Genomic DNA, 23,871 nt, shown 5'->3' with positions numbered 1-23,871 from the left:
ACAACTCTTTTCTCAACCGATAGAGGATTTGTCTTTGAGGGCTACACATCATTAAAGATGTCATTAGTCCCGAAAAGAGCAGTTTCACAGTTCTCACTAGTCGGAAAAGAGAACCAAACTGAGAGGACCTACCCCATAGTTCCTCTTATCTGCAGAGGATTTGCTCCGAGACCCCTAAGGAATGCCTGAAACTGCAGATCGTACTGAGCCCTATACGGACTATGTTTTTTCTATAAAACATACCTATAATGAAGTATTGTAACAATAGACTGTGATAGACGATTATAACAAAAGACTGTAATGAAAGTCATGTGAATATGGTCTCTCAAAATTACTTATGGTCCTGTACTCTTCTTGGGATGACGGGAGATGATATGATGCCTGTGTGATGAGATGAACTACGTAAGTTGAATGACACAGGTGTCGTGATGGCCTTTCAGCTACCATTGACCTCCCGATGGTATGTCAGAAGGATCATCTGCTTCCAGGTTACCTTGACCATGGGGGGAGTGATAAGGGGGCCTAGCATATCACTTTTGCTTGGGGCCTAGATCCACCCTTTACCTAGAGCCTGAAAACATCAGTCATCTGGGTGACGCCTGGTCTTTCTTGGAAACTTAACAAAGGACTAAACATGAGAATACCTTGTATAGAAAAGTTGGTATTTTCTCAAGGAAGGAGCGAAGTCTCGCAGAGAGGCATCCCTGTGATTATAGCTGAGGATATAAAGATGAAAAGCCAGGCCAGGAATGGAAGGAATGTTCCAGTCAGCAGCCTGTTTTGTGTGAGACAAGTTTTAGGTCACGTATGTGACAACATATATGTTTTTCTCACCTACTGTATTGTTACTTTGGGGTTTGCTTGTTCTATCAGCTATTTATTGAGAGAAGTTTGTTAAAGTTTCTCATATAATTTGTTGATCTGCCTATATCTCTTTTTAATTACATCAATCTTTTCTTTATATACTTTGATTCTGTTACTGAATACATGCCGATTTATAATTTTTATATATTCTCAGCAGTAAATATCTATCATTGTGATATGTTCCTCTTTATCTCTAATATAGCCTCTTATCTTATTATCTAATTTGTCTGATATCAGTAAAACTACACTGACTTTCTTTTGGTTCATGTTCCACAGTATATCTCTTTCCATCTTGTATCCAATGACATAGCCTTATATTTAAAGTATGTCTGAACAACCTTAGTCTTTTAAGTCTTTTTTAAGTTTTTTTATTTACTTAAGTAATCTACACCCAATGTGGGCCTTGAACTCACGACCTAGCGATTAAGAGTCACAGACTTGTCCAACTGAGCCAGCCAGGCACACCTGAACCACCTTAGTCTTCTATCCAGAGTATATATTCCATTTACTTTTAATGTAATTAATAATATATTTGGGTATATATCCACAAACTTACTATTTGCTTTAACTTATTATTTATTTTTTTTATAAGTATTTTTTTAATTAATTTATTTATTTAGAGAGAGAGACTGAGAGGCAGAGACACAGACAGAGGGAGAAGCGGGCTCCATGCAGAGAACCCGACGCGGGACTTGATCCTGGGTCTCCAGGATCAGACGCCGGGCTGCAGGCGGCGCTACACCGCTGCGCCACCGGGGGTGCCCTAACTTATTATTTTATGTTCCATTTTATCTTGCTTCCCTAAGAATAATTAAATATTTTATTATTTTATTTTTCCTCTATCACTTTTGTAGTTTACAATATTTTTCTATCTTTTCAGTGTGTTTCCTAGATTTTAAAACATGCACCCTTGAGTTACTGCAGTCTACTTTATTTTTAACAATTTTTAAAAAGATTTTATATATATATTCATGAGAGACACAGAGAGAGAGGCAGAGACACAGGCAGAGGAAGAAGTAGGCTCCATGCATGGAGCCCAATGTGGGACTTGGTCCCTGGTCTCTAGGATTGTGCCCTGGGCCGAAGGTGGTGCTAAACCACTGAGCCACCCAGGCTGCCCCTGCAGTCTACTTTAAATGATTACTTTTACCATTTTACCTATAATTCTAAGACCTTAAAATGCGATATCTTTATTATTCCCCTCCTATATTTTGTGTTGTGGCCATCATATATTTTAATTCCAAATATGATTTTAGTACTCTAAGACATTTTATGCAGTCAATATTCATTTAAATATACTGCACATTTATCCTTTTTGTGGCTCTCCATTCCTTCTGTATCACCCTTTGTAATCATTTTTCTTCTGCCTGAAGAACATTTTTAGGTTTTCTTTTAGTGCTCATTTGTCAGTGATGAATTATCTCCACTTTGGTCTATATGAAAGTCTTCTTTTGCTTAATTTTTTAAGAATATCTTCTTGAGTATACATTTTAGTTTGGAGTTATTTTCTTTCAGCATCCAAAGTTATCTATCTAGGACCTTTTACCTTTTATTATATTTTATTGAAAAGCTGGCTGTCTTAAAATTAGCTGTTGATGCTCTATGAAGATACTGCTTTTTTGTTTTGGCTGTTTTTATGATTTTTCTCATTGTCTTTCATTTTCAGAAGTTTGCCTATGATGTATTTAGCATAAAGTTCTTTGTATTATCCTTCTTGTGGCTCATACATTTATTGAATGATAAATTCATGTGTTTCATCAGTTTTGGAAAAATCTTAGCCATTATTTCTTCAAATTCTTCTGGTCCAATTTTTCTCTGTTCTCTTGGAACTCCAATTATCCATATATAATTGGTATTGTGTTTACTGTGACTTGTAGTTGTTTTTCTACTCTTTGTCTTGTTCATTAATTTGCTTATTTGTATTGTTTATTTATTTATTTATTTGAGAGAGAGAGAGAGAGGAAGAAGGGGAGGAAGAGGGGCAGAGGGAGAGAGGATATCAAGCAGACTCCATGCTGAGTATGGATCCTAGTATGGGGCTCTATCCCAGGATCCTGAGATCATGATTGGAGCCAAAGGCAGGTGCCCAACCAAATGAGCCACCCAGGTGCCCCTGTCTTGTTTTTTTTCTTTGGGTTGACTTTGAGTATTTGCTATTGGCCTATCCAATTCACTTACCCTTGCTTCTGCTGTCTGGCATGCTATCAAACCTACTGATTTCTTAATTTTAGATATCTTATTTTTCAGTTTTAGAATTTCTACTTGATTATTTTTTCTACTGATTCTGATAAGCTGATGAGATTATCATTCATCTATTTCCTTGAAATTATTCATTATAAATAGCTTTTAGTATTATCTTTAACTCCAGTTATATGTATGTGGGTCTGTACCTATTATCTATTTTTAATCTCTTGGGTTTTGCTGTTTCTGTCTGTCTTTGGTATGCTGTCTGTGTATGTGTGTGTGCATATGTGTACGGTATGGTATTTTTTAAACTGAATGCCCTACACAGCGCATTAAAAATTATGGAGGCTCTAGATTATGCTAAATTCCTGAAGAAAATACCTTTCTTCTAGAAAAAGAGTGGAGAACTGATTGTTTTAATCAAATGTAACTGATCTCAATTAGGTTTCCATTGAGAATTTTCAAAGCCTACATATATCTGGTTGGCCCTATTCAAGGCTATAGCCTTCTTTAAGTTCTAAATGAAAGCCTGGGTGTTTACCAGGGCCCTTACGCCTTGTAAGTCTGACATACCAGATCTTTTCTCCTCAGTAAAGAAAGACTGATAGAAACTCTACTGTGTTTTCTATTTTTTTTGTTTTGATTTTGAGGCTTTCCATTTAGTTTTTTAAATTCCTGTTGTGTATATCTTAAGAACTGTCATATATTTTGAGGGAAACTATTTGTCCAGCTTCATAATTTACTTATTTTTTCTCACTTGGATCTTGAGCCCTTACATCCTCATTTTGCCTCCTCATCTCTCTGATATTTACAAAAATAATTCCTCTTCCTCTCTTCTTTATTCTTTCTTTCTTTCTTTCTTTCTTTCTTTCTTTCTTTCTCTTTCTTTCTTTCTTTCTTTCTTTCTTTCTTTCTTTCTTTCTTTCTTTCTTTCTTTCTTTCTTTCTTTCTTTCTTTCTTTCTTTCTTTTTCTTCTTTCTTCTCCATGACACTATCCCTCTGCTCAAGAAAAAACTAGGTTCTCAGACTCCTGCCCTGAACTTTAAATCAGCAGGTGCCTGAAATAAAGGAGCTGCAGAATGTTAACTCACAAATTTCCCCCCTCACAAATATTTGCCTCAGGAACACTTTGATGCAACTCTTTAAATAATTCTTTGGTAGTTTTCTATTTTTTTTTTGTGTTTCATCTGAGCACAAGTCAATCTCAAAGTATTCCATCCTACTTGGAGAATTATAATAAACTGAAATTTTAATGTGCTAATATCAATCCTTACTTTGTTTACATTTTGTTACTTTAACTCTGCAGTAAAATAAATTTATATATTCATCATTATGTTTATTGGATAACTGAGGTCAATTGGTCAATATGATAGAGCAAGGTGAGGACAACTCCATATCATTTTTGGGTTGTTCCAGAGCATAAAAGACTCTATCTTGTAATGTAGTTTATATGTTTGTTCCTGGTAATAGCAGAGAGTTCTATACAGCTGGAGACACTGAGGAAGAATTATGAGGAAATACCATAAACTGCAACCTTCAAATTGCCCCATTGTTATGAAAGGTCATCTTTGGAAAAAACCTGGGTTACAGTTACAATAGTGCTTTGAAAGAAGGAAAAAGTTTTTGATTTTTCTTCCACTATGCCTCAAAGGTTTTGTGGCTTAGTGATGAAAATAAGGAAAGTCATTGTCTTCTAAGTTTTATCTCTCAACTAAGACTATTAGCATCTAGTAAGAAAAAAAAATCTATTGGCCCCATATCATATTTTCTCTAGGTCCCAAGCTCCAATGAGCTATAATAAATGCAAATGCAGTGGCCATACAATGAAATGATTGCTGCTAGACAGCGAAAACAGCAACAATGAACTCTGAGTGAACTTCCATGAAGTACGATATTTCTTCTCTATCAGCACCTTCTTCAATCCTTGGGTGCATTTCTTGGTATGAATCTCGCAGCCAGTGATCTCCACTGCCCTGCTAACCACTATCTCTTTTCAGTGTAACCCAAAGAGTGTATCACAGGACCTTTCTGATCGTTCTTTTCTTATAAGAAATAGCTGTCTGATAAAAAAGATCAAAAAGTAAGATGATTTTACTATTTTCCCCTTGTAAATCATGAAGGAAAAAAATAGGGAGGAGAGACGTGAAAGAATTCTGAGGGAATGAGGACATTCCCAGCAAACATCTGTTAGAATGTAAATTATAAATGTCATGACTAGCAAGCACCAAGCACTTTAAGACTGCAGGTAGCACATTTTGCAGAGCTTCACTGGAGAGAGCGTAAATAGCAGTTCAAAGCTTGGGCTTGCCAGTCAGAGCAGTATCACATTGCCCAGGAGTGTTTGACCATGTGTGGGTGACTCAAAACTCTTAGGACTTTGTTTCCTTCTTCTGTAAAACGGAGATAATGGTATTTACCCCCTTGGATTGTTGTAAAGATTAAATGAGCTAATGTACATAAAGCATTTAGCTACAGGCTGGTATGTTGTTAGCCGTCTATCATGGTGGTCATCACCCTGCCCTGCGTGCTTCCACGGCAGACCTCTGTTTCAATTTCCATCCTCCATGATTCATTGATGGTGATAGGAGCCATTTGTTCCCACAATCTGGTCCCTGGATTGGATAAAATCGTAACTCACTACCACCCAGGCAGCATTATCTTTATTGCATGCTTTTTAACGATTAACAATCAATTACAATATCATCCTTTAAATCCAATCCGAAGCACTGTCAAATGATTATGTACTATAATTAAATTAATGATATTGAACTTTAATTTTAGTTGCATGGCTGCTTTTATTTGATATCAGCGGTATTCTCATTGCATGAACATGGGGTTCTGGTGCAAAGTGTATTTATTTTACAGACACAAAAAAAAGCAAATCCTTAATATAATGTTTAAAAATAACCACAAATAGAAATATTTCCACATGAGCCCATTTGGAAACTCACATTTGCTATTCATTAATTTAGGACTTGACAATTTAACATAAATTAAAATAAAAGCCTGTTTCACGGAGCATGTGTCTCATTCTTCACTGTCTCAGCATGACCACACTGATTCTGGTGCTTAGTAATGTCCTTAAACATAATTTACAAATGAGAAAGTTAGTGGGGCTGGAGTAATGTATATCTAACTTGCAGTCTAGCTTCCTCTGACATTAAAATCTTGTTAATCTGAGACTCAAGTTGTGAAGGAAAAAAAATCAAGATTATCAAGCATAAATCAGCATTTGCCTTATAAAATGTAATGGAAAAATGCTAATAAGATTTACTGGTAACAGGAAATTGGATTATAACTTATCTATTTTAAGTCCATTTGAAAATTGGCCTCAAAATTTGTGTCCTGATATGGACCGAGCCTCAGATCCTATTATTTTTTTTTTTCCACAGAGCACATGCAGATGCTTACTGGTAGATTTGTAAAGTATTGTAATAAAAGGAAAAGAATGCACACACGCCTCTAAAACAATTTATGTAAACAAGTGCTGGAAAGTGTACACATTATTATATTTATACCATGAGGAGAGAGAGAATTGGCTGTTTATGTCTAGTTGAAAGTAATCAAAAGGGGATAAAAGTAATTTAAACAGGATACTTTCCTTATGTGTATGTGGAACACTGAGCAGCTATGATATATGATAAAATGAATATTCATATTAAAAGCTTTGCTTCCTCCTGTATTGTATTGAAACCCAGCGACTATTCCATCAGTCAATTACATGGCATGGTAAGAATGTGATTTGTTCTATAACAAAATTGGTATAATGCAGGGACTAATGAAGTGTTTATTCAAGATTTACCTTCAGTGCTTACCTCTGAATGCATTCTGAGTGACTGACCATCGATTTCATAATGTCTTCTTACCCACTGCCTGTCAGGTCCACCCAGAGCAAGGGTCTCCTGTAATGCCCTTAACAAGAATTCAGTTCATATAACACTCATGTGTGGGAATTTCCTTCCCAGGTGAACAGGCTGCCAGGAATGTGCCATTTTTGTCTTATTGGTTGAACATTTTATTCAACGGTTAGCCGTCGGATCCAAGGCACAGTATTGAGGGCAGAGTGGACACCAGTGCAACAGTAGGAGGGCAGAAAAGAGAATCTTCAAGATGATGTGTTCAGACATGATTAATTCAGGAAACTGTTGAGTACCTCTGAATCGCTGAGACATCATATTAAGAAGAAAAGGAATGGGGTTCTGGAAGAATTGTGGGCAAGCAGGTACAGGTCAGATAAGGAAGAGGCTAGTTGGCCATGTCAGGGACCGCCACAGACCTAAAGGCATGCTAAGCCACGGAAGAATTTTAAGCAGAACAGTGAAAATATGAGATTTGTATTTTGTAAAAATTACTGCGGAAGCCACATGGAGGAGCCTAGAAATCCAATAGATCTGTGTGCTGCAATTTTTGCCCATTAGGTTGTTTCTGGCCTCTCTAATTAGTGCTCTATTTTTGTTTCCTTCCATCAACACCAAATTGCCTAAATTATAATAGTGGTATACTTCCAATTTGTTTTCTTCTTTAGGACTGTCTTGAGTTTTGGCTTCTTGCTCCTCCAGGGCCAATTTTTAAAATCAGCTTATCAAGTTTGACAGATATCTGTTGGAATCTCAATTGGAATTGTATTTAATTTATAGATCTATCTGGGGACAATTAATTTGTTTACTACATTTACAATATGGAGTTTTCAGGTGAAAAATATGCCATACCTGTCTATTCATTTTAAAGTCTCTTAAATGTCTTTCAATAAACTTGGTAATTTTTCTCCATGAAAGCTTTACACATTCTTCCCTAAGATATAATTATATATATATATATATATATATATATATATATATATATTTGCAATTATAAATGGATTTTTAAAAATAATTAGTTTCTGATGTTGACAGATCATTCTTATCATATTGATAACATCTCTTACTTGAATAATTTTCCCATAGGTTCTTTTGGCTTTATGATATAGGATATGTTAACATCTACAAATAAAAATAATTTGGTGAGTTGTTTTTCCTTTTAAGTTTGTACATCTTTTTTTCCTTTGTATTTTGCAATAGTAAGAACCTCTGCTGAAATGTTGAATATGGGTGCTGACAGTCAAGTCTTTTCCTGATCTGAAAGAGAAAGCATATCATTTTTCAGTATTAAGATGCTTGATGTAAAACCTTTCTACTTGCCTCTCGTCAGATTAACTAAGTCCCCTTCTCTTTATACTTGACTGAGTTTAGGTGATAAATATGTTGGATTTTACTGATTTTTTTTCCCTTAAACCTATTACCATGATCTTATGGTTTTTTAATATTTCTCAATAATTCTGAAAAAATTCTAAGCCATTTTTAAAATATTGCCTATTACCCACTTCCCTGTTTTCTGTAATATGTCTTTATGAATTATATTTTATATCTTTTAGACATTTATACTGTACTCTTCATATCTTTTCCTTAAAATCTATCACTTGGTATCACTGAAATGTAAAATTTATTTTTTATGTAATTTCTTCAGACCTGTATTCCAATTCACCAATTTTCTCTTTAGCTATATATAACCCATTTATCTGATTGTGGTGTTTTTAATTGTTGTTATTCTAATTTTCATATCTGGATTTTAATTCAAAATTGTTTACTCCTTACTCATATTCAAGCTTCACCACTGCTTATTTTGACTTCTATTTCTGAAATTCAGTATCTGAAACTTTTGCAAATTTATTTTCTTATTTTTTTTACTCTTCTAGTAGTCCTCATTTCAATTAATTTTAGGGCTCAGCATTTCTTTTTGCTTCATTCAATAAAATACAATGATGTATTTTAAAAGACACTTCAAATTTTATCCAGCATTCTAGTTGTTTCAGTCTAGAGGGTTGCTCTTGGCTATCTAACCCACTTACTTCTAACAGAGAAAAATCTCCTTCAGGTTTTATTTTTTAACTTCTCATGCTGATAACTTGCTTAATTTGCTAGCTTTCTTTCTTTCTTTCTTTTTTTTTATTTTCATAGCTGAAAGCTATTAAGCTTATAGAGTTGCTTCTGAGTATGGTTTTTCTTGAATCTGGCCTGTTTTGCTATATAATGTACTTGTTCTCACTATTTTTTTATATAGGCACCCCCCCAAAAAAAAAGTTTAAGATTTTTTTCCTAGAAGTTTGGAATCTTGTCAGTGTGGTTTGAAGATTTAAACATTTGCTATTGAAGTTGGATCAGAAAATATGACCTATACAATTTCTGCTTTTGGAGATTTATTGAGAATTTTTGTGGCCTGCTAAGTACACACTATTTATAAAAATTCTGTGGCTGCCCTGAAACATAGCTTGTTCTTTCAGGGTGCACAATCTAATATGTATATTGATTCAATATTGCTAATATTATCATTAAAATTTTTTATTTTCTTATTTATTTCTACATGTCCTCGTAACTTTTAAATCAAAGTTTCTCTAGCATTTTTAAATTTCTAAATATTTCCTCTGTTTTTTCCCAATAAGATGATAGATATGTATATACATGTGTAATATGTAGATGTATAGATGTAGATGTATAGATGTATAAATCTATGTGTATATATTTTTATACATCTATATTTGTTTATATATATATAAACATCTTTATTCTATGTTATTTGATTGTTCTTTACTGGCATGGATTGTTAGGAAACTTCCATTTCCCTGGCTTCATTGGTCCTTGAGATAGGTCTTTTGCTACAGTAATTCTCCTGGATGGCCTCATCATGCCCAGGGGAGGAAGAGTGAGCTAATGGAATGTTGAATTGAAAGGTGGACTTAGTCATGTTCTATTAGTTACCTTCTTTGTTTAGAGCCATCCTTTCCCAAAGGACTCATCGATTCTAGCCCATACTGTAAATAAAGGGGGTAGGTTTTCCATTTGTCAAGCTCCTGAATGTTTCTCTCAGTTTCAAATACATGAAGGAAACTTCTTAGACTATGTACTGCACTCTCTCAAATTCAAATTGTTTTATTCCTTTTTTTGTTTCCCTTCACTTTAATAAATCTTTATCCATCCTTTAATATTTTTGTTATTTTTCTTTAGATTTGTCTTATGTAAGGAATATATTATTGCTAATTGTATTAGTATATAATAAACATGAATTTTTAAAAAAGTTTTATTAACTTATTTTAGAGAGAGAGTGAGAGCACATGAGTGGGAGGGAAGAGGCAGAGGGAGAGGGAGAGAGAGAATCTCAAGCAGACTCCCCGCTGAGTATGGAGTCCAACTTGGGACTGGATCCCTGACCCTGGGATCATGACCTGAGCCAAAATCAAGAGTCTGGTGCTTAACTGACTGAGCCACCCAGGTTCCCTAAACACGAATGTTTTTAAATATGAACTTCATATTATTTTCCTTTTGATAGGAGAGTTAATCACATTAATTATTATTATAACTGATGCTTTCATTTGCTCTTTTCTTTCTTGTCTGAGAGTTTAAATCTTTATGCTTCAATGATGTCCCTTTCTATATTTCTATGTAGAAGAGATTTTCATTCACATTTCCGGCATGTATTTTTTATCGGGGTTTGCTTTTAGTCTTTAAAAAAACTTACTTATGTTTCTTAGATTAAATAATTAAATGTCACTCTCTCTGACAAATGACAGATAACATTTAACATGCATTCTTGCCTCTCTATGGGTCCTCTTGCCTCCCTAACCATTCTGCTCTCCATTCTTCCATTCCCCTCAACATCCCTGTCCATTCCTGGTGTTTACAGAATATGACCACAGTTTTCATATCAGTTCTTTTGTATTTAAATCCTAGATTTATATTATATAGATTTGAATGCCAAACTTTTTTGAAGTAACTTATGAAATATCGTGCATGGCATTGTGTGGAATTATCACACCTGTACTTAGCTGGTTTCAAAGACAATTGTCAGGAATTTGATTCTATTGCTACTAATGTTAACCTATCAACTGCAAGCTACACAAATCTGTGGAGGGTACTCACCTATGTAAATAATCACCCCTAAACAATACATTATTTTGTGTAGCTTATTTCTGAACTTTATATCAATAATCTCATGTTCTATATCTTTTTCTATTTTTTTCTTTAGTACTATATTTTTGCAATTCATCCAGACTGATTCATGTAGATATATTTATGTGCATTTTTAGTGTATGGTGAACAATTTAGTGTTGATGATCATTTCCTTGTTTTTAGTTTTGTTGCTACTAGAAAGAATGCCTCTACACATTCTTGCGCCCAGCCCCTGACTCACATGTATGCACATGCAGGGAGTACTCCTCACACAGAAACTGCCAGGTCGTAGAGCATGTACATCATCAACTTTAGTTAGTGATATAAAATTGCTTTCCTAGGTTATTGTTTCTTTTTTAAAAAATTTTATTTATTTATTCATGAGACACAGAGAGAGAGAGAGAGAGAGGGGCAGAGACACACGCAGAGGGAGAAGCAGGCTCCATGTAGGGAGCCTGACGTGGGACTTGATCCCGGGGCTCCAGGATCATGCCCTGGGCTGAAGGTGGCGCTAAACCGCTGAGCCACCTGGGCTGCCCATGTTGTTGTTTCAATCTATATTTTCCCCAACAATATGTGAGAGTTCTTCTTTACACATTCTCACAAAAGCATATTTTAAAATTTATATTGTTGCTGATCCATTCATGTGAAATGACATTAGGGTTTTAATTTGTATTTGCATCATAACAAAAGTGACATTGAACATCTTATTATATGTTTATGATCCACTAGACTTTCCTCTTTTGTGAAGTGCCTGTCATGCATCTTTTTAAATGATATAGGATTTCTTCATTTTTAAATAGATGTTCCTCATCTTTTCTATATATTTAATCTTTGTTGACTTTATGTATTTCAATACCTTTCTCAGTTTGTGGCTTTTCGTTTTGCTCTCTTTTGTTAAAAAAATTGTTAATTTTAATGTGATATGAAATATGTCATTGTTTTTATGGTTTTCATTTTCCTGTTTAGGTTAATGAAAATTTCTCTACCACGGGTCAGATAGATAGTCTCCTACATTGTATTTTAGAGGTTTTTAATGATTTGCCTTTCATAATTACATCCTCAATTTATCTGGAATTGATTTTGCCTATGTTGTGAGGTAGTTTCATTTCCTTTTGTTTTTTATTCATGAAAACTAATTGCTCCCAAACCATCTCTTTAAAGGTTTATTTTTCTCCCTACTGATCTGCAGTATCTTCTCTTTCATATACCACCACTCCATATACTTGTGGGTTTTCCTTTAATTGTATATTTGTCCATTGCTGCACTGTTTCATGATATCATGTGTATATAGCTATATACAGTATCATGTATATATAATTTTATATATATAATAGTTGTATAGTTGTATTGTGATACCTGATGGTGTATATTGCCCACCTGATTTGATGTTTTTCTTTAGAAAATTATTATATTATCATTGTAAGTTTTACAGCTAACTTATGAAGTTTCATGAAAAACTGAGCTTGATTTTTATTCAAATTCTAATGAATCTGTCTTTTCATGTTGAGGGTAATGACATCTTTAAAACATCTCTGAGTATGTCATGCCTCTCCATTTAAATAGGTCTTCTTAAATGTATTTAAATAATTTGTATGTATATTTTGTTAGGTTTATCCTCAATAGTTTTATATTTTGTTGATATTCTAAGTATCATTGTTTTTCCTAATTAGATTTGCTCTTTTTGCTGGGTTACAGCAATACAATTTAATTTGGTATATTGATTTTATATCTATGAATCATGATAAACTCTTATTTATTCTATTAATTTATCTATACACTCTTCTGGATTTGGTATATAGGTGATGACATCATCTTGGAATAATGCCATTTTTCATTCTTTTTTGTCAAATAATTTTACTGCTAATCTTTTATTAGTCTGATTGTCCTAGCCTTACCAGGAAAAGTAATGAAAAGGGTCATCCTTGTCTCAGCTGATTTTAAAGGAAATGTATTTACATTTCATCCACGTGTATGATACTTGCTGTAGCTTCTCATAGGTGCTCTTTGTCAGCTAAATATATTTCTGGTTTGCTAAGATATTTTGTAAGAAAAATGACCAATTTGGATAGCATCATATTGTTTCAGAATACTTTGGTTCTCTTTTTATTTCTTTAAGTATGTTAACATCTTGTTACTGTTCTACTTGGGATATTTCCAATATTTGTGTATCTGATATTGTAGTTTGTTGTTTTTCTGTTAGATGCTTGCTTTCTCTTTTGTGCACTGGATTTTTGATTGAGATTTTGTGTTTCTTGAACACCACTTATAGAACATTTTGAGGCCTGCATTCAAACTGTTTTCTACACAGAATATTGCTTTTTCTTCTCAGAAATAATTTTCTTTCCTACAACTTTCTTCCTTTGCCTCACTGCTCTGTGCCAAGAGGGGGATAGGAATAGCAGGAGCTTTTTTCTGTTTGTGTCCTGCTTCATCCCTCAGGGGGTCACCCTTTCCTTGCCCCACCTTTATAACTTACTAATTTGAGTTCCCATACCAAACGGGACCTAGCTTTTGAGTCCAGACTTCTAGGATTGGCAAGGTGAAACCAGATTCCACACCTTCAGAGAGTAGCTGGACAGGGCACCTTGTCCCACAGAATAGCATTCTTTTGGCAGTCAGACTTCCAATTTGTGTTTCTTGTATTGCTACAAGCTTAGCCATGCTGTCAACAACATATTTTTCCAGTCTATCTAGCTTCTAGCAATTTTAGGTGTTTAATACTAGGAGGGGTTTTTCTACACATCTGGCATGGTTGATGGGAGGAAATAACATGTCACCAGCTTTCTTTGCATCACAATTGGTCATCTTTATAATGCACCTTATTGTTTTTCCTCTTGTCTCTTCATCTCAGCCCTTCTCTCTTTGTAATTTTGTGATACCATTTTTTGTGAAGGAAATGTCTTGTTTCATATTAAATATGCTAAAACATTTTCTAACATTTTCTCTGTTTTGCTGTCGCCAATCATTTAAATAATATATTCTTCGTCAAGTTTTATTTTTAAATGTGCTTTTTTTCCCCCTTGTTCTAGCGTGTATTTGAGAATTTGCTTATCTCCCCAACCCTGCCCCCCAACTGCTGATCTCTTTTTTTTTATAATTTATTTATGATAGTCACACACAGAGAGAGAGAGAGAGAGAGAGAGAGAGAGAGAGAGAGGCAGAGACACAGGCAGAGGGAGAAGGCAGGCTCCATGCACCGGGAGCCCGACGTGGGATTCGATCCCGGGTCTCCAGGATCGCGCCCTGGGCCAAAGGCAGGCGCCAAACCGCTGCGCCACCCAGGGATCCCCAACTGCTGATCTCTTACTGTGCAAAGTTCCTCTCTGAAATGAACTGATGCTTCCCAACATACAGGTACATAGTTTGCAAATACTCTACTCACTATCTCCCTGATTTCTGACTGGATGTATTTCCCGGGCCAAAGTGCAGAGCATGTCTCCGGTCACAACCTTCCTCCTCCTTCCTGTGTCTAGCAGGATGAGCCAAGTATAATTTGCAAGATCTACTTTAGTTCTTCCTCTACCTCTAGTCCCTGATACTATATACTTGGAGCCAGTGGAAAGCTGTCCCCAACATGGTCTGGTTCTAGTATTCCTCTCATTTTTCCCCCTACATATAAAGTTTTAAATTGTAAAAACATACACCTTGACCTGCAACAGACCAGTGGCTAAAGGAGGCTAGGATGAAAGCAAGGGACTAATACTCTAACTGCTTCCAAAAGTTGCAATGAAATACAGAGGGGGGATTGTCCAATTTTGCCTTTGTAGATTCTGGAAGTTTCTGAGCCAAGAAGCAGACATGAGGGAGACAAAGTTCTCTGTTTTCTTTCAGGAAGGCAGGGCTGTTTCTTCCTTGAAACTAAGCTAGGTACATCATCGTGATTTTGGGTTTGTTTGTTTGTGTGTGTGTGTGTGTGTGTGTGTGTGTGTTTGCTTCTTTGCTTGTCTTTTCCTGACTCTCTGAGCTTTTTATTGTGGAAATTCCTTCGGAATATTGGCTTTGGGTCTATTTTAGGTTTTGGAGGTTTTGGAGCAATTGTTCTTAGTCTTCAAGTCGTGTTTTTTTTAGGAAAGTTCATGTCAAAGGTTGATGGCCATGTGCTATTTTTGAATCTAACTGTATTTCTGAGCAAAATGATATGAAGCCTCAAAGGCATGATATTCATAGATTATTTTTCTCACCACGACTGATAAAATTTGCAAATATAAATTCAGTTGGCTATGCTTCACCTTGGAAGAAAGAGAGATCCATTATCTCCCTACTCTTCTCAGGGAGCTTTTAATCATTGCTTCCGGGCTAGATTTGTTTTAAAGAAAGATATGATCCAAAACTTCCTACTCTATACAGAGCTTATAGACTTGAATGTATTAGGAAAGGCTAAAGTACAGTAACAAATAGACCCAAACTTGCAGTGAGTCAACAAAACAAGTTCAATTCTCACTCATCTAATAGTCCGTAATGGTTCAGACCAGTGAAAGGCCAGGAGTGAAACGAGGTAAGAGAGTAGGGTGGCCTTTGCATACAATCAGTCAGGGGCTCAAGATCATGCATGGTAGCTTTGTTCTCTTCAATGGAAACTTTCAAGGTCACCCTGAGGGTTACTCACCCTGTTGGCCAGAAAGTGGACCAAGCAAGGATGTATGCACGAGCAAGTTCGTATAAGCCAAGCGTGTAAGTGGCCCAGGTCCTATGTGCTCATATTTCGTTCCCTGGCACACAGCCACATGCCAAAAGGAACCCCTAAGTGGGCTACACACTGTAGTCCAAGCCGTGGATGAAGGAAGGCTATAAACACTGATTTTGATAAATAACTGGACATTTGTATCACATGGGCAATCTAGAAATTTTTTTCAGGACAGTGGACTCTTGAAGTCATGTAACTTGACTCCAAAAAAGTTCATAAATCATCAGATTCCTCTATTTCCTGTTGGGCTGTGCCGAACACCTCAGGAGAGGCTTTGGCAGAGATCGCATCTGCACGTGAATTGCCCTGAGCTTCAGAGTCCTTCTGACATCCTCAAAGAACAATAGCAACAGTAGGGTTTGCACAACCAGCCTGTTCACAAGTGTAAAACAGCATCAACAAATGGAGCGTTTGTGAAGCTCAACCTAAGGGCTGATACAACCCCCTCACCCCCATCCTATCACGTAAATGTATGCTAGCTGGTTGCACTAAACGTGGAAACATTCTCAATATCTGCTCTAGGCCACAGAGGGCCTATTTGTGTAGACTAGGAAAAAAGTATGATTTATTACAGAAACAAATTAATATGCACTAAGCTAATATGTTTCATTATATTATATAAAAATTTAAAAATTCTATCCAAATTTTTAACTCTACCTCGGAAGCAACTGGGAACCGGGTCTAAGATATGAATTGCCACCAAACCACTTTTAACTTTTTGTTAGACTGGAATGAACTATTGATCTCATGGCTGTAAGAGCCGAGTAGTGAAACAGAGTGATTCGTGTTTAAATGAAGTTTTATCATCATTCATTTTATCTATGAAAACCACACTGTTTAAATTCCCCAGCATGGTGGTGGGCTTTCTTCTCCCCCTTTTTTTCTTTTTGGTTTTGTTTTTATTTGCTTGTTGTTTTGCACTGCTGTTAACTTTACGGTGTAGCAGCAAGCAGACAGGCTACATGACACTGAGACTTCATTACATTCACTATTAAACAAAAGCTCTTATTTCAGACAATATGCGAACAAACTTCTTTCGAGTGCAGCATCATTCCTCAGGATTATTTATTGTGATTGTTTTATCTCTGCACCGAGAATCCTAATTTTCTCGGTTCTTCACTTTATTTCAGTGTCAGCCATTCTGACAGCTAACACCTGTGCATATTCTGGTTTTTCAAATCTTCCCCTCATTGCACACAGTGATCCTGTCTCCTTACCCTTCAGACTACACTATCTTTCTGAAAGTCTCTGGAGTTTGCACAATTTACGGAAAATAATTAAATTCCACTTTGATTTACGTGGAGTCAGGAGGATATAATAGAAGAGCCTCAGACCGAGAATCAGGATTTCAGGAATCCATTCGGAGTATTTCTGTAAACTGTGTGATCTAATTTCCAAAGCTGTCTGACCCACACGCGTATACCCACAGGACCAGGGAGTCAGGGTGACATGACAGTTATCAGCTACAGAAGTCCATGTGTCCATTCATTCACTCACCCATTCATTCATCCATTCAAACAGACATTTATTACCAGGCACTGTGCTGAGTATTGGGAGTAATAATAATGTATCCTAGATCTTTTCATATTTTAACTGGTTTAATCCTTGTACTGCTCCTCTTAATGGCTGAAGATACTGACATCCACAAAGCTTAATAATTTGATCAAGCTCACACAGCAGTAGTTAGTGGCAGGGCGAGGATTCAAAGTCAGGGGGACCAGCTCCAGGGCTTGTCCTCATAACCACCGCGCTGTACTACTTGAAGCACAAAGGTGAGCAAGAGGGGCCTCCCTCCTCAAATAGCTGGCAGGCCACAGAGAAAGGTAGATATGTAGACATATAGGGCAATGTGATAAATGCAGCCCATAAATACTCACAGTATAGAAAATTGTTTGTCTCGTGCTACCCACTTCATCGTTTTACGCAGAGCACTTAATCCTCAGAACAAAGCTTGAAGGTAGCTATAATTATCTCGTTTTTTTTAATGTAAGGAAACTGCTCCAGAGAGGTTAACTAATTTTCCCAATACTCCAAAGTGACTTGAGCTGGGATTAGAAATCACGTTTAATTCCAAATCCTATTTTTGTTGGCCTCTATCACACTGCGTTGCTTACAGAGAATCCTTACTTTGAAATTCTCTGAAGTTTATTTCTCCATTGTTGTACTTATTCTCTCCACGAAATTAAAATTTAAAGTAAAAGAGAAAATGTTGGCCCAAATTTGACAAGAGTGCATGAGAGAACAACATTATCATCCTTCATAACTTCTCAAAGAATTCACAAAGTAAAATAATGAGATTATCTAGAATATTTGACCCGGAGGCCAGACAGTTGCTTTTAGCCTTTGCTCCCTGCCTGCTGGGAACTGAATCCATGCATTCCCTAAAATTTGGATACTTAGATTAGAGAAGCACATAGATTCTCATAACTAGGGGATGTCCTAGAGATATGATACCCTCATTCTACAAATAAGGGGATCAGTAGGCAGAAATTTAAATTCTCTGTCCAAAGTTATATGATTAGTTAAGTAACTGGGTTAAAAAAACCGAATTCAGGTCCTCCACTTTTCCGTCTTCTACTCATCACCCTGTCATCTCCAAACATAAACACAATTTTTTTTTAAAAAAAGTTTTACAAAAAAAAAGTTTTACACACTTGTTTTTAGGTAAATATAATATAGACTGAAAAACTGAGGATGGGGAGTGGTTATTTAGGAATCTGTATATTTAAAATGTTTCCAAGATGACTGCATAAGACTCACTGCTGATTCCCTTTATATACATGAGAAACTCTTTCAAAAATTTGTTTATTACGATCATATACATAAGTAGAAATAAGGGGAAAGAGAGAGGAGGAAGCCAAAAGATAAAAATAAAGATAATGAGAAACAGTAGTAATGTGTGAATGATGGTGAGAAAGCAAGAGAGAATGAATATGAAAAAGAAGAAATGAGTGGGGACAGGTGGCAGGACTCGCTTCAGTGTACAAAGGAACTTTTCCTGTGATTTGCTCGCCTTTGTTCCAAATTTGTCTCCCACGACTCTACTACATACTGCTTTTGTTTTTTTTAAGATTTATTTATTTACTTAGAGAAAAAGGAGAGAGCACTTGTGTGTGGTGAGCATGTGGACGGGCAGAGGGGGAGAGAATCTCAAGCAGATTCCATGCTGACCACAGAGCCCAACGACCCTGAGATCATGACCTGAGCCGAAATCAAGAGTCAAAGCTTAACCAACTGAGCCACTGAGGTGCCTACCAACCTGTCTTTATTTATACTATTTCTGTAATATTAACCACTCTTCTTTTGGTCTTTTCACACACACCTACATCTGCACACAACATACGGATACGTTCAATAGCAGGCTTAAAAACTCATGACAATTCTTGCAAGTTTAATCCTAATGACAGGGAAAATTGACCCCTAAACCCTAATTTACAGTTGTTCCCATTCTATGAATGGCTCTCTGTGTTTGGTTAAAAATAATTGAATTACATATTATTTTGTTTGAGATGCACGCTCATGAGGAAGTACCCTGATAATGTTGGATTTAAATAAATATAGGTCTATATACGCTGTAGGTTTGTGCAAAGTTTGAACTTTCATGATCAGCTTGAAGAATATATTCTGAAAAGGCCACCCTGTAGTCCTCAGGGTTTAGCCTTAGGGGTCTTCCTAGGGCATGAATCTGGATGAGTGAGTCAGGGAAGTACACATAATTGTTCCTTTCCGGATCGTCACCACTTTCCATCAGTCTGGCATGGTATCATTTTCAACCTAAAGCATTTTCATCCTGTTAAGAAACTGCTTTCTTAGTACTGGCTGATAGTCAAACTCTTATTATATCTATTGTTTTATGTATATACACATGAAACATTGCTTTTGCTTTATATATACACACACACACAGACACAAGTATATATTTTGAACTGATAAATGTCAACTTAGAAATAACAAAACAAAACAGACTCTCATCTAGCAGAAAGTTTCGCTCATGTGTTTGCTCAATGCAAGGACATTGTTCCATCTTTCGCTTTCATGAAAAAGAGGAACAATAAAAATATGCACACTTGTTTACCGCAGATGAGTTTTGATTTTCCATGAACGAAAGGGTAAAAGATCACTCAGAGACCCTTAACACTAAAACTCTCAGCACTAAGATAAAAGTATGGGAGGACACATTTAAGTTAAATTGGGAAGCACACTCATTAAGTAAAAATAGCCTCATTAAGTAAAAATAGTCTTGGCACACTAGTCATTAATTGAAGTGTATGTCTAAGATTTAAAACAAAGGACCAATTATGCCTCCTTCAATAGAAGAAATCATGTATTCCTTAACTGCATGTTTAATAACACAGTTTTACTTCAACTGAGGAATTATATAAACCATAAATTAAATCTGAACTTCTTATGCCATGGAAATCCCAAGGTGAAAAGAACAGGTTTAATTCTTAGGTTTTTATAGTCTATTGAGGAGAAATGTTTTATTTAAAAATATGTTTTCTGAAAAAAAATAAATAATATTTTCTCTGTGATTATCCATATGTTTCTGATATTCAATGTCCAATACAGGTAGGGATTTTTCCTTTCAAATTTCTTAGCTCCTCAGACCTCCGTTAGCTAGAGTTGATATCATTTTAAGCCTTTATTTTGCCCTCTCCGTGACAAAATGGAAATCATTGAAGTGTACCCCATAGGTGTAGGAAATAAAAGTATTTCATTGCATCTCTTAGTATTTAGATGTATCTCTGAATAGTTCCATCATCTCATAGCTATTCTTTGATTGTGAAGCTGGATCTATAACTGCCTATGAAAATCCATGAACTCTTACTTAATGGTGCCCTGCCTTCTAGCCTCTTAGGTACCTGCCCCCCTTTATGGTCTCTTTTTTGGTCTCCTCCAGCTCATTGCAGCAACAGTCCAAGCAGTGCCTTGTCCCTGACTCCTACGGGGCTAAGCAAATGCTGCTGCTTTCGTGTGAGACTCCCTTTTTCTTGATTTTCTTTAAAAAAAAATCTGCCAAACTCAATTTTATTCCGTCAGGGAGGGTCAAGGCCTCTTAGAAGCCTTCCATGATTCCCCAAGGCTGTGTCTGGAGCTCTTCTGATATCCTTGTGTAGTACTTAATGATGGTTTATCAAAGCACTTGCCACACTATTCTATGTATCTCTCTTATCTTTCTCTTTCCTTGGAGATCAGTATCCCAGGCCGTAAAACCTTGATAGTGTCATGGTAAGTAATAAGTAAATAGGTAAGTAAATACATATATAAATGCAGGTTTATTGTGGCGCTTCATTATTACTCTAGAAATGGCATATGAACTAGTACTTTATTGAACAGACAACAATATGCATTTTTTTATATCTGCCTTATTTCAGATAAATGTTAATTAGCTTGTAATAAAATATAAAGTATAGGCCAGTGGCCTAAATCATAAGCAAATGTGAAAGATGAGGCAAATGTAAAGTAAAGGTAGAAGCATAAAATGGACCAGAAATAAAAGCTAATGTGATAATTATGAATTCAAATAATACTCATTTTTCTTCTGGTCTTGCAATAGTATCTTACATATTCCAGCTCTGAATTGGGATTTCTCTTTGAGGTGATAAGTTCTTGTCTGTCATCTGCAATTTCTTATAATCCTAAGTCTGAGATGTCTGTCCAACTTCCAAGGTTTTGGAGAAAACTTGTGAATAGACTAAAAAAACTGGTCATTTCCCTAGAAAGCCTCCTCCTCTGTCTCCCCAGCGGCCCCTCATTTCAAGCTTTGATACAATTGTACTAAGTTACACTAATTGGTACATTCTTTCCCACATGTTTGGAGCTAGTTATATTGGAAGATAAAGTGCACATTTGCATAAATGAATATGTATAAGATGCAAAATAATGCACAAATATGTGCCTATGATTTATTGGATGAAAACTTGGTTCACAGTACACCCAAAAATATCTTTACTGTTTGACCATAGGAAGAATATTCAGTTCTATTTTACTAGAAATTGTGTGTGCAAAGTAATTTCCGATACCAAATAAAATAATCAATGTAAAATCTGACTGTCATCAGTGAAAATTGAAGTAATGTTGAGACCTCTTTTTACCTTAATCCAGTTGACCCACTATTTTTTCTGGTTAATTAACCTTCTTTTGTTCATGTCTGTTTTGTGCTTGAAAAGAAGGGACGTTATTAAATGTTTTAATCTCCTTGAACCTCAGTTTTCTTAAGTGTAAAAAAATGGAATTAGTGTTTCCTCTTTTTGGGTGAAAGCACTATATAAATGTCAGGTTATCACTGAAAAATTTGGTTAAAAATCTGTATTGAAAGTAAATTACTCAACATCTATTTACTTAGTATCTTGGGAGAAAAAATGTAATCATGGAGCAAATATAGTATTTTTTTTTCTTCTGTCTAGTAGAATGATTCACTAGAACACCAATGTTTTTAGTAATTCATTCAGTCAAAGACTACTTTTTTGGGTGCCTCCTATGGACCAGGTGCTAGTCTATGAACACATCATTGTAAAAGGAAAGGAAAATCCCTTACTACATAGAGCTTGCATTCTAGAGTAACTATATACAAGGAGAGACAGAGGCAGAGACAGAGAGAGAGAGAGAGAGAGAGAGATTTTTTCAATTAGCTGCAGTGAGCCAGACACCATATATGTCCATCATTTCATTTAACCCTTACCCAAACCGTGAAAATTACGAACTATTGCCCTAAGTTACAGAATTGAAAATTGAGACTCAGTGAGGTGATGTGGTTTCCCAAGGTCTGAAAATTCAGTAAATGAGACAACGGGTATTCAAGTAAGTAATCTCTGACCGTAAGGCCCACTATTTCCCAAACAGTTACCATTAACTGAAAGAATATACATAAATAGGGTGTAGAACAAACAGCTTGTCACAAGAGCAGAGAACTCTACCCCCTTCTACTGACAGCATCATCTCAAAGGGCTAGGTCTTACAGGCTTTCCTGATTTCTAATATCTGGGATTCCGCTTCCCTATAGAGATCTACATTCCTTTATTAGTCTGTGATACTTTCTAAATTTTCCAGATTCTAGCTTTGGCTTCCAGTGAGTTAGCACTGCTGATTTTCTAGACTCTGGTGTCTTCTTACTGAACCAGATCTTCACCGGTTTGCGTCTTTCCCACCTCAGTTGAATCATCCACTCTTCTATTTTTAATTAACAATTAAAATTATGAGACTAGACTCTTCTAGGCTGCTTCTAGGAATGGAATATGGATGCAATTAAAAACAGAATCTGTTCAAATCTAATCCACTAGCTCCCTCTGGCTTAGCTAATCAACCAGTTTAAATTTGTTCTTTCTTGTTTGGTGTGTGTATGTGCTTTTTAAATCTCTCAGGGTCTGGCTATGATAAAGGTCACAACTCCTTTTTTATTATTTTCATTTGTTTTTCAATTTGACAAGAAATATTTACACATACTTACCGTACGTATGTATGTAGATGTGAATATGTTTACACACAGAAATTTTTATATATACATATGTATATAACTTTACATGTATATATAAAAGAGTAAGAGAAAATACACATAAAGGGAAGGAGAATAATCACCCACAAAATCTCCCTACTCAGAAACAAGCTTTTGCATAGAATCCTCCTATCCTATAGATTTCTTCCTATCTATAGTAAGCCTTTCTGTAAATAATTCAAAATATGCTGATTTACTCAAGCAACCACCTCATTCAATCTGTATCAAATAAGTCTATCCTAGTGATTTCACTATATCGCTGTTTAATTAAATTGGATAGAGATCCACATCAAGGTACTATAGGTACAAAGTATGTGGCAAATATGTTATTTATTGTATGCGTGTGGTTTTTCAACACATCTGTGTGTGTGTATTAAATAGGGCAGACATTTTAGATAAATAGTAAAATATTAAACATTTCTAACTTGAAGAGAACCTAAATCCCTTTCTCAAATTAACTTACCGCATAACTGAATCTACCAGAGCTTATGAAAATTTATTACATTTCATCTTGAACCCCACCTGGGAAAAGGGACAAAGTTTCTCTTCAAATTATAACTCACAAAGCTACTGCAATTCTATATGCACATCATATTGATTAATAACAGTGAAAAGAAGCTCTGCCTTCGGCTTGGCATGATTCTATCTTCAGGGAATCTTCAGGT

General features: G+C 35.7%; 1 protein-coding gene across 1 annotated transcript in view; it reads right to left on the bottom strand.

Annotated features, from left to right (window-relative positions):
• Window positions 1–23,871, bottom strand: part of NEGR1 (neuronal growth regulator 1) — an 809,911-nt gene that overhangs the window by 243,044 nt on the left and 542,996 nt on the right. The window lies entirely within an intron of this gene.

This window comes from Vulpes vulpes, chromosome 3 (genome assembly GCF_048418805.1).
Source record: "Vulpes vulpes isolate BD-2025 chromosome 3, VulVul3, whole genome shotgun sequence".
Taxonomy (NCBI): Eukaryota; Metazoa; Chordata; class Mammalia; order Carnivora; family Canidae; genus Vulpes; species Vulpes vulpes.
This window is presented reverse-complemented; position numbering and strand designations above follow the sequence as displayed.